Genomic DNA, 9,432 nt, shown 5'->3' on the forward strand with positions numbered 1-9,432 from the left:
CAATGAAAGGAATGCCTGGAAACAAACCAAGAACCTAACAACACATTGTTTAAAGTACAAACAGAGAGAGAGAGGGGCAGGAAGAGAGAGGCATACAGAGAGAGCGAGAGAGAGAGAGCATGAGGCATAGAGAGAGAGGCAGAGAGAGAGCGAGAGGCATAGAGAGAGAGGCAGAGCGAGAGAGAGAGAGAGAGAGGCATAGAGAGAGAGCGAGAGTCATAGAGAGAGAGAGGCAGGGCCTCCCGGGTGGCGCAGTGGTCTAGGGCACTGCATCGCAGTGCTAACTGCGCCACCAGAGTCTCTGGGTTCGCGCCCAGGCTCTGTCGCAGCCGGCCGCGACCGGGAGGTCCGTGGGGCGACGCACAATTGGGCTAGCGTCGTCCGGGTTAGGGTGGGTTTGGCCGGTAGGGATATCCTTGTCTCATCGCGCTCCAGCGACTCCTGTGGCGGGCCGGGCGCAGTGCGCGCTAACCAAGGGGGCCAGGTGCACGGTGTTTCCTCCGACACATTGGTGCGGCTGGCTTCCGGGTTGGAGGCGCGCTGTGTTAAAGAAGCAGTGCGGCTTGGTTGGGTTGTGCTTCGGAGGACGCATGGCTTTCGACCTTCGTCTCTCCCGAGCCCGTACGGGAGTTGTAGCGATGAGACAAGATAGTAATTACTAGCGATTGGATACCACGAAAATTGGGGAGAAAAGGGGATAAAATTTAAAAAATAAAAAATAAAAAAATATATAAAAAAAAGAGAGAGAGAGGCAGAGCGAGAGAGAGGCATAGAGCGAGAGGGAGGTATATAGAGAGAGAGGTGTAGAGAGGGAGATCTAACCCCTTCTGGGGAAATTGTAAAACACTAAACAAAAAACAACACAAAGAGTTATCTATCCAAAACAGAGATGTGTGGGTAAACCACTTCTCCAATACCTTTGGCCCTATAACAAAGAAGAAACAGCAAAAACATATACATGATCAAATACAAATCTTAGAAACTATTAAAGACGACCAGAACCCACTGGATTCTCCAATTACCTTGAATGAACTACAGTACAAAATACAAACCCTCCAACCAAAAGGCCTGCGGCATCTTCCCAATATTTCTATAGAAGGACTGATCACCCCAATCCACAAAAGTGGAGACAAATGTGACCCCAATAACTACCATAGGATATGCGTCAACAGAAACCTTGGGGAAATCCTCTGCATTATCATTAACAGCAGATTTGTACATTTTCTCACTGAAAACAATGTACTGAACAAATGTCAAATTTAGTTTTTAAGTACCGTGCGACAGACCACGTATTCACCCTGCACACCCTAATTGACAAGCAAACAAACAAAATCTTCTCATGCTTTGTTGATTTCAAAAAATCTTTTGACATAATTTAGCATGAGGGTCTGCTCTAAAAATTGATGGAAAGTGGTGTTGGGGGAAAAACATACAACATTATATAATAATAATGTTCACAAACAACAAGTGTGCAGTTAAAATTGGCAAAAAACACACATTTCTTTCACCAGTCTCAACATCAACAGTGAAGAGAAGACTCCGGGATGCTGGCCTAGGCAGAGTTGTAAAGAAAAAGCCATATCTCAGACTGGCCAATAAAAAGAAAAGATTAAGATGGGCAAAAGAACACAGACACTGGACAGAGGAACTCTGCCTAGAAGACCAGCATCCCGGAGTCACCTCTTCACTGTTGACGTTGAGACTGGTGTTTTGCAGGTACTATTTAATGAAGCTGCCAGTTGAGGACTTGTGAGGTGTCTGTTTCTCAAACTAGACACTCTAATGTACTTGTCCTCTTGCTCAGTTGGGCACCGGGGCCTCCCAATCCTCTTTCTATTCTGGTTAGGGCCAGTTTGCGCTGTTCTGTGAAGGGAGTAGTATACAGCGTTGTATGAGATCTTCAGTTTCTTGGCAATTTCTCGCATGGAATAGCCTTCATTTCTCAGAACAAGAATAGACTGAGGAGTTTCAAAAGAAAGTGCTTTGTTTCTGGCCATTTTGAGCCTGTAATCGAACCCACAAATGCTGATGCTCCAGATACTCAACTAGTCTAAAGAAGGCCAGTTGTATTGCTTCTTTAATCAGCAAAACAGTTTTCAGCTGTGCTAACATAATTTCAAAAGGGTTTTCTAATGATCAATTAGCCTTTTAGTATGATAAACTAGCTACAATAGTTATTTACAACATTAGCAATGTCTACACTGTATTTCTGATCAATTTTATGTTATTTTAATGAGAGAGACAGAGAGAGAGAGGCAGAGAGAGAGAGAGAGAGAGAGAGAGACAGAGGCAGAGAGAGACAGAGGCAGAGAGAGACAGAGGCAGAGAGAGACAGAGGCAGAGAGAGACAGAGGCAGAGAGAGACAGAGGCAGAGAGGCATTTTAGAGCTGGGAGGAGGAGGACAGGTTTGATCACGACTCTGCTCTCAACAACCTCAGACCTGTCAAGGAACGAGACGACTGAGCTCATATACTTTCCATAGAAACTTTACATTTAAACTGTACATGTGCATGTGTGTGTATATTTGTGTGCTTGCATGTTAGTCTATATTTGGATTTAGATATACGTTTTGAATGGTTTATTTCTTATCACGTTAGTCTATAAATCCTCATCATAACCCTCTGCAACCCCTGGGCAACTATCCCCATATTCTAACTCCTAAGGGGTGGCTGAGTCCACCTCATGACAGCTCATATGATTGACATAAAGACCCAACAAACGCAGATCAGAAGAGAGAAGTATCACGTGTGTAACATAATTCCAGACAAAAACCCACAATAGTTATTGTTAAGTTGGTGTTGTGCTGTGTAGCTAACTCTGTAACTACTGTGGTGTTCGATGGAATTACTCTTCACATGGAAGCTGTAAGACACACAAAACAATAACTGAATGGTAGTCAAAGGCAACTTGCCAAATTCTGTTCTAATTACATCACTATGGCAGTAACTGTGGGGTTACATATACAGTAGTGTAGTTACTATAAGGTAATGTGTGAAGTGTGGCTCAGAAATCTGCCAACTCAAGCAAAGATCTGAATGGAGGATAATCTGGAGAGCAATTCAGAAGAGCTTAGATCACACTATAGAAGAGATGAATATCTATAAATCACCACTCTACAAACTGGAGAGAAGAGCATGTTCCCCTTAAATCACATCATATTGTTACAGAAATATCCACAGTCAATGCAACAGCATCCAGCCTTATCCCAATCAAGTCTGTGATAAGAGTCAAAGAAATAAACAGGATTTTTTATCACCACAGAAGGCCATCCAATGACTATCGTAGATGAGAGGCTGCATTATAGAAATACGTATTCCAGATCTGTATCTTTATTCATTTCTATGGGCTGTATACGGGGGCTATATGAGGGCATGGTTTGAAAGCTGAGCAGCACAGCTGTTTCTCAGGGAGGGCTGTAGAGTGGAACCTGTGCAGACGACAGCATATCTGATCATATATCCGGCTGCTTTAGTGTGCAACATACCGCAACAGACTAAAATGAAAATGCCCAGAAAACGTGAACTGTTGTGCTACCATCTGTTTTGTAAACGCTGTCTTTACCAGATGGTTCAAGACTTCATAGTTTGTATTGTGTTTAGTGTGAGGAGTGAATCTGGACAAGCATCCAAAATTCTCCCTCACTTCTTTTAGTGAACCGCAGATATTTTAACACTTGGGAATCATGGCTGCATATCTCCTTCCATAATATATATTCTCTTTCCCTTCCTTAGCATGGGAGCCAAATGAAACAAATACATTCAAATGTATGCATGCCTCTGTCCCAACTCCCAGGTATGCTGCACTCTGGAGTAGTGCTCTCAGCCAGGCCAGCAACAGGCTGTTGTCCCTACCAGCAGTCAGACTATTAGACTACCACACTGTTACTCCTGAAGCAGTAAGCAATTTTAATGCTGGAATACATGTTTCAATCACTTTGTGCATTTTGTTATTATATTTTACAATACGTGTAAAAAAGTATCGATTTTTATACAAAATGTGTGTTTAGTTTTGTCTTGACTCTGGGGGTGTTTAAGTATTTTGTCAAAAATATATTTGAGGATACATCTTGCCTTTCCCTAACAGTAAGACAGCTATACTACCCAACTCTGCAATGTGTCATTTCAGCCTAATGAACAAGCCGTAGCCTACTTCCCCAAGCTGAACCCCTGTACAGTCTGTACCAAATACGCAGTCTAACACCACATTACCTGCCTCCAACCTCACAACACTGGATGCTTCACACATTTGAAACAGAAAAGTGTAGGTCTCTAGATGACTGTTAGTAGAAATATAACACAGGTACACTGAATTGGAAGTAGACTTACCCCGCTAAATACTCAACATGTAAGAGGGAAGTTCACAAAATGGCAGATTCCGGAAACAAGAACCTACAGCCTGTACAGACTACTGGCAGTTACTGGTTTCTGACAACTCTCTTCCTCTAGAAGAGTTAACCACAAGCTCTTGCAAGACTCAAAGACACTGTTACACAACTCCAAAGTGACTCCTAGCCCCCACCCCAAGACACTCGGTAGATGTAAAAGGATTGGATAGGTATAAGCAATATGGTGGAACTGAGTCCTAGCCTTTCAGAGGCAATATGGTGGAACTGAGTCCTAGCCTTTCAGAGGGCAACGTGGAGCCATCATCCTTAATACCCATCTAATGGTTTTAGGTCCCTACATGAAGTAGGTAAGGGAAGTGACCAGGGGTTGATTAGGTACGGAGCAGCAGTAAGTTCAAGTGAGGTAAAACACATGTCTACAGGAAGTGACATCAACAAGGCCTCCTCCAATCAGCTTTTATGTTTCTTGAGATAGAACCATACAAACGAGCAAGTGTACACTGACAAAAGTGGGCATACACAGACAAGCATAACACAAACACACACGTGATCCATCATTTTGGAAATTACTTACTAATAACAATACTCATCATTATAAGTCCTACAAATAGAGAGATGAATCATACAAATAATCATTCCACACATCTGCCTGGAGCTCCACTGATCTCCTCCACTGATGGTGCACCATGGGAAAATATCATTCGATTATGGTATTAAATAAACTCTCTCCCGCATCGCAAATCCACAGATATAACAGATTTGCCAGTATAAGCTGGAAGGTAAGCAGGCCGTCCCATCCCTCTACAGTAGACTGGGCCCTGACCCATTTCCAAAGCAGGCTAAAGATTAACCATAATAACTAGGGGATGGGCCAACTCTCCCTCCTCTGGCCTAGTCAGCTGACTAGCAGCAGAGAGAGAAATATCTAAGGGCTCAAGCCTAGAGTCAGTGAGTCAGACAGTCAGAGACACAAAGACTTGACGCCTAAAGCCTGATGAATATAGAGAGGTATTAGTGCACTTAAAACAAGACAGAGAGACAGACAGATCAAATCAAAGTTTGTCACGTGCGCCGAATACAACAGGTGTAGACCTTACAGTGAAATGCTTACTTACAGGCTCTAACCAATAGTGCAAAAAAGGTATTAGGTGAACAATAGGTAAGTAAAGAAATAAAAACAACAGTAAAAAGACAGTGAAAAATAACAGCAGCGAGGCTATATACAGTAGCGAGGCTATAAAAGCAGCGAGGCTACATACAGACACCGGTTAGTCAGGCTGATTGAGGTAGTATGTACATGTAGATATGGTTAAAGTTACTATGCATATATGACGAACAGAGAGTAGCAGTAGCGTAAAAGAGGGGTTTGGCGGGGGGCACAATGCAGATAGTCCGGTTAGCCAATGTGCGGGAGCACTGGTTGTTCGGGCCAATTGAGGTAGTATGTACATGAATGTATAGTTAAAGTGACTATGCATATATGATAAACAGAGAGTAGCAGCAGCGTAAAAGAGGGGTTGGGGGGGGCACAATGCAGATAGTCTGGGTAGCCGTTTGATTACCTGTTCAGGAGTCTTATGGCTTGGGGGTAAACACTGTTGAGAAGCCTTTTTGTCCTAGACTTGGCACTCCAGTACCGCTTGCCATGCGGTAGTAGAGAGAACAGTCTATGACTGGGGTGGCAGGGGTCTTTGACAAATTTTTAGGGGCTTCCTCTGACACCGCCTGGTGTAGAGGTCCTGGAGGTCCAGTGATGCAACCAGTCAGGACGCTCTCGATGTTGCAGCTGTAGAACCTTTTGAGGATCTCAGGACCCATGCCAAATCATTTTAGTTTCCTGTATCGTGCCCTCTTCACGACAGTCTTGGTGTGTTTGGACCATTCTAGTTTGTTGGTGATGTGGACACCAAGGAAATTGAAGCTCTCAACCTGCTCCACTACAGCCCCGTCAATGAGAATGGGGGCGTGCTCGGTCCTCCTTTTCCTGTAGTCCACAATCATCTCCTTAGTCTTGGTTGCGTTGGTTACGTTGAGGGTTAGGTTGTTATTCTGGCACCACCCGGCCAGGTCTCTGACCTCCTCCCTATAGGCTGTCTCGTCGTTGTCGGTGATCAGGCCTACCACTGTTGTGTCATCTGCAAACTTAATGATGGTGTTGGAGTCGTGCCTGGCCATGCAGTCGTGGGTGAACAGGGAGTACAGGAGGGGACTGAGCACGCACCCTTGGGGGGCTCCAGTGTTGAGGATCAGCGTGGCAAATGTGTTGCTACCTACCCTCACCACCTGGGGGCGGCCCGTCAGGAAGTCCAGGATCCAGTTGCAGAGGGAGGTGTTTAGTCCCAGGATCCTTAGCTTAATGATGAGCTTTGAGGGTACTATGGTGTTGAACGCTGAGCTGTAGTCAATGAATAGCATTCTCACATAGGTGTTCCTTTTGTCCAGGTGGGAAAGGGCAGTGTGGAGTGCAATAGAGACTGCATCATCTGTGGATCTGTTTGGGCGGTATGCAAATTAGGGTAGGTCTAGGGTTTCTGGGATAATGGTGTTGATGTGAGCCATTACCAGCCTGGCTTGATGTGAGCCATTAAAGCACTTCATGGCTATGGATGTGAGTGCTACGGGTCTGTAGTCATTTAGGCAGGTTGCCTTTGTGTTCTTGTGCACAGGGACTATGGTGGTCTGCTTGAAACATGTTGGTATTACAGACTCAATCAGGGACATGTTGAAAATGTCAGTGAAGACACCTGCCAGTTGGTCAGCACATGCCCGGAGCACAAGTCCTGGTAATACGTCTGGCCCCGCAGCCTTGTGAATGTAGACCTGTTTAAAGGTCTTACTCACGTTGGCTACGGAGAGCGTGATCACACAGTCATCCGGAACAGCTGATGCTCTCATGCATGCCTCAGTGGTGCTTGCCTCGAAGCGAGCATAGAAGTGATTTAGCGCGTCTGGTAGGCTCGTGTCACTGGGCAGCTCGCAGCTGTGCTTCCCTTTGTAGTCTGTAATAGTTTGCAAGCCCTGCCACATAAGACGAGCGTCGGAGCCGGTGTAGTATGATTCAATCTTAGCCCTGTATTGACGCTTTGCCTGTTTGATGGTTCGTCGCAGGGCGTAGCAGGATTTCTTGTAAGCTTCCGGGTTAGAGTCCCGCACCTTGAAAGCGGCAGCTCTACCCTTTAGCTCAGTGCGAATGTTGCCTGTAATCCATGGCTTCTGGTTGGGGTATGTACGTACAGTCACTGTGGGGACGACGTCCTCGATGCACTTATTGATAAAGCCAGTGACTGATGGGGTGCCATAGGAAGAATCCTCAATGCCATAGGAAGAATCCTGGAACATATTCCAGTCTGTGATAGAAAACAGTCCTGTAGTTTAGTATCTGCTTCATCTGACCACTTTTTTATAGACCGAGTCACTGGTGCTTCCTGCTTTAATTTTTGCTTGTAAGCAGGAATCAGTAGGATAGAGTTGTGGTCGGATTTACAGACAGACAGACCAGACAGACCAGACAGACCAGACTGACCAGACTGACCAGACTGACCAGACTGACCAGACTGACAGAGAGAATAAGTGAGGAGTCACTGAATGTCCATGGGAGAAAATCCCTCTTTAGGATTACATTATTAGGCCTACAGCACAACATGCTGTGGGAAAGTCTCAGTCAGAATCCTTCTCCTAAAGGGGAGCTAAATAGTACACCATAGTGCTATTTCCCTCTACCCATGAAAGGGTCTAGTTAGTTGTACAGTAGTACTGTAACTCACCACGGTGGAGCAAGTGGAGACTGATGCGATGGAGCTGTGACGACTATGTTGCTTGGAGACCTGGGGGGACCCATAGTTCCCACCGAAGTGTCTCCTGATCTCAGCAGACGAGTGTCTGAAACAGAGGAGAGGAGAAACTCTTCGAGGTGTACGACAAAACAGATATTATCAAAAGGTAGCTGAGAGAAAGATTGGACATATTGAGAGGTATAAGAGAGCTGGCAGAGACAATTCAGGCGAGTGTGACACAAACACACACATACACACAAACGTTGATCTCATGATCTTTTTGGTAACCTAGTGGTTAGAATCCCCGAGCTGACAAGGTAAAAATCTGTCGTTCTGCCCCTGAACAAGGCAGTTAGCCCACTGTTCCCCGGGTGCCAAATACGTGGATGTCGATTAAGGCAGCCCCCCGCACCTCTCTGTTTCAGAGGGGTTGGGTTAAATGTGGAGGACACATTTCAGTTGAATGCATTCAGTTGTACAACTGACTAGGTGTCCCCCTTTCCTTTCCCTTTTGAAGGGGCAGAATGACACAGACATTTTGGTAAGGGTTAATGTTGGTCACTGATTGAGTAAAAACATCCTGCATCTAAGTCATTTACTGGATATCAGTGTCATTCACACTACTAAGCAACGTGTGTGGAAGAAGGAGGGGAGAGGTTCTAGAGCAGGGTTCCCCAGCTTGCGACCCGTTGCGACCGAATTTGGCCCACAGGTTATATATATTTATAAACTGGGTGGTTCGAGCGCTGAATGCTGATTGGCTGACAGTCGGGTATGACAGAATATTTATTTTTACTGCTCTAATTACGTTGGTAAACAGTTTATAATAGCAATAAGGCACCTCTGGGGTTTGTTATTTATGGCCAATATACCACGGCTAAGGGCTGTGTACAGGCACTCCGCGATGTGTTGTGCCTAAGAACAGCCATTAGCCGTTGTATATTGGCCATATACCACACCTCCTCGGACCTTATTGCTTATATATAAGGTCCAAGGAGGTGTGGTATATGGCCAATATATATATGTATAAATGTATATAGAGAGTATGGCAGAGTCTTTGTACAGCTCCCATTCGAGTCTTTAAGGGAAAACAAAAGGGCTGATCTAGTAGCCAAGGAGTACCAAATGACACATTATTACCCACAAAGACGAGGGTTTTATATATATATATAATTTTGGGGAATTTTCATTGTTGGACATTAAAAAACACACCAGGAAATCAGCTCCAAGTGATTCTAATTTTAAAAATGTGTTTCCCACGCATAATAGAGAGACACGTGATCATATACATATGTAAACAAGGTTTGAATAGA

Source organism: Salvelinus namaycush, chromosome 18 (assembly GCF_016432855.1).
Source record: "Salvelinus namaycush isolate Seneca chromosome 18, SaNama_1.0, whole genome shotgun sequence".
Lineage (NCBI taxonomy): Eukaryota > Metazoa > Chordata > Actinopteri > Salmoniformes > Salmonidae > Salvelinus > Salvelinus namaycush.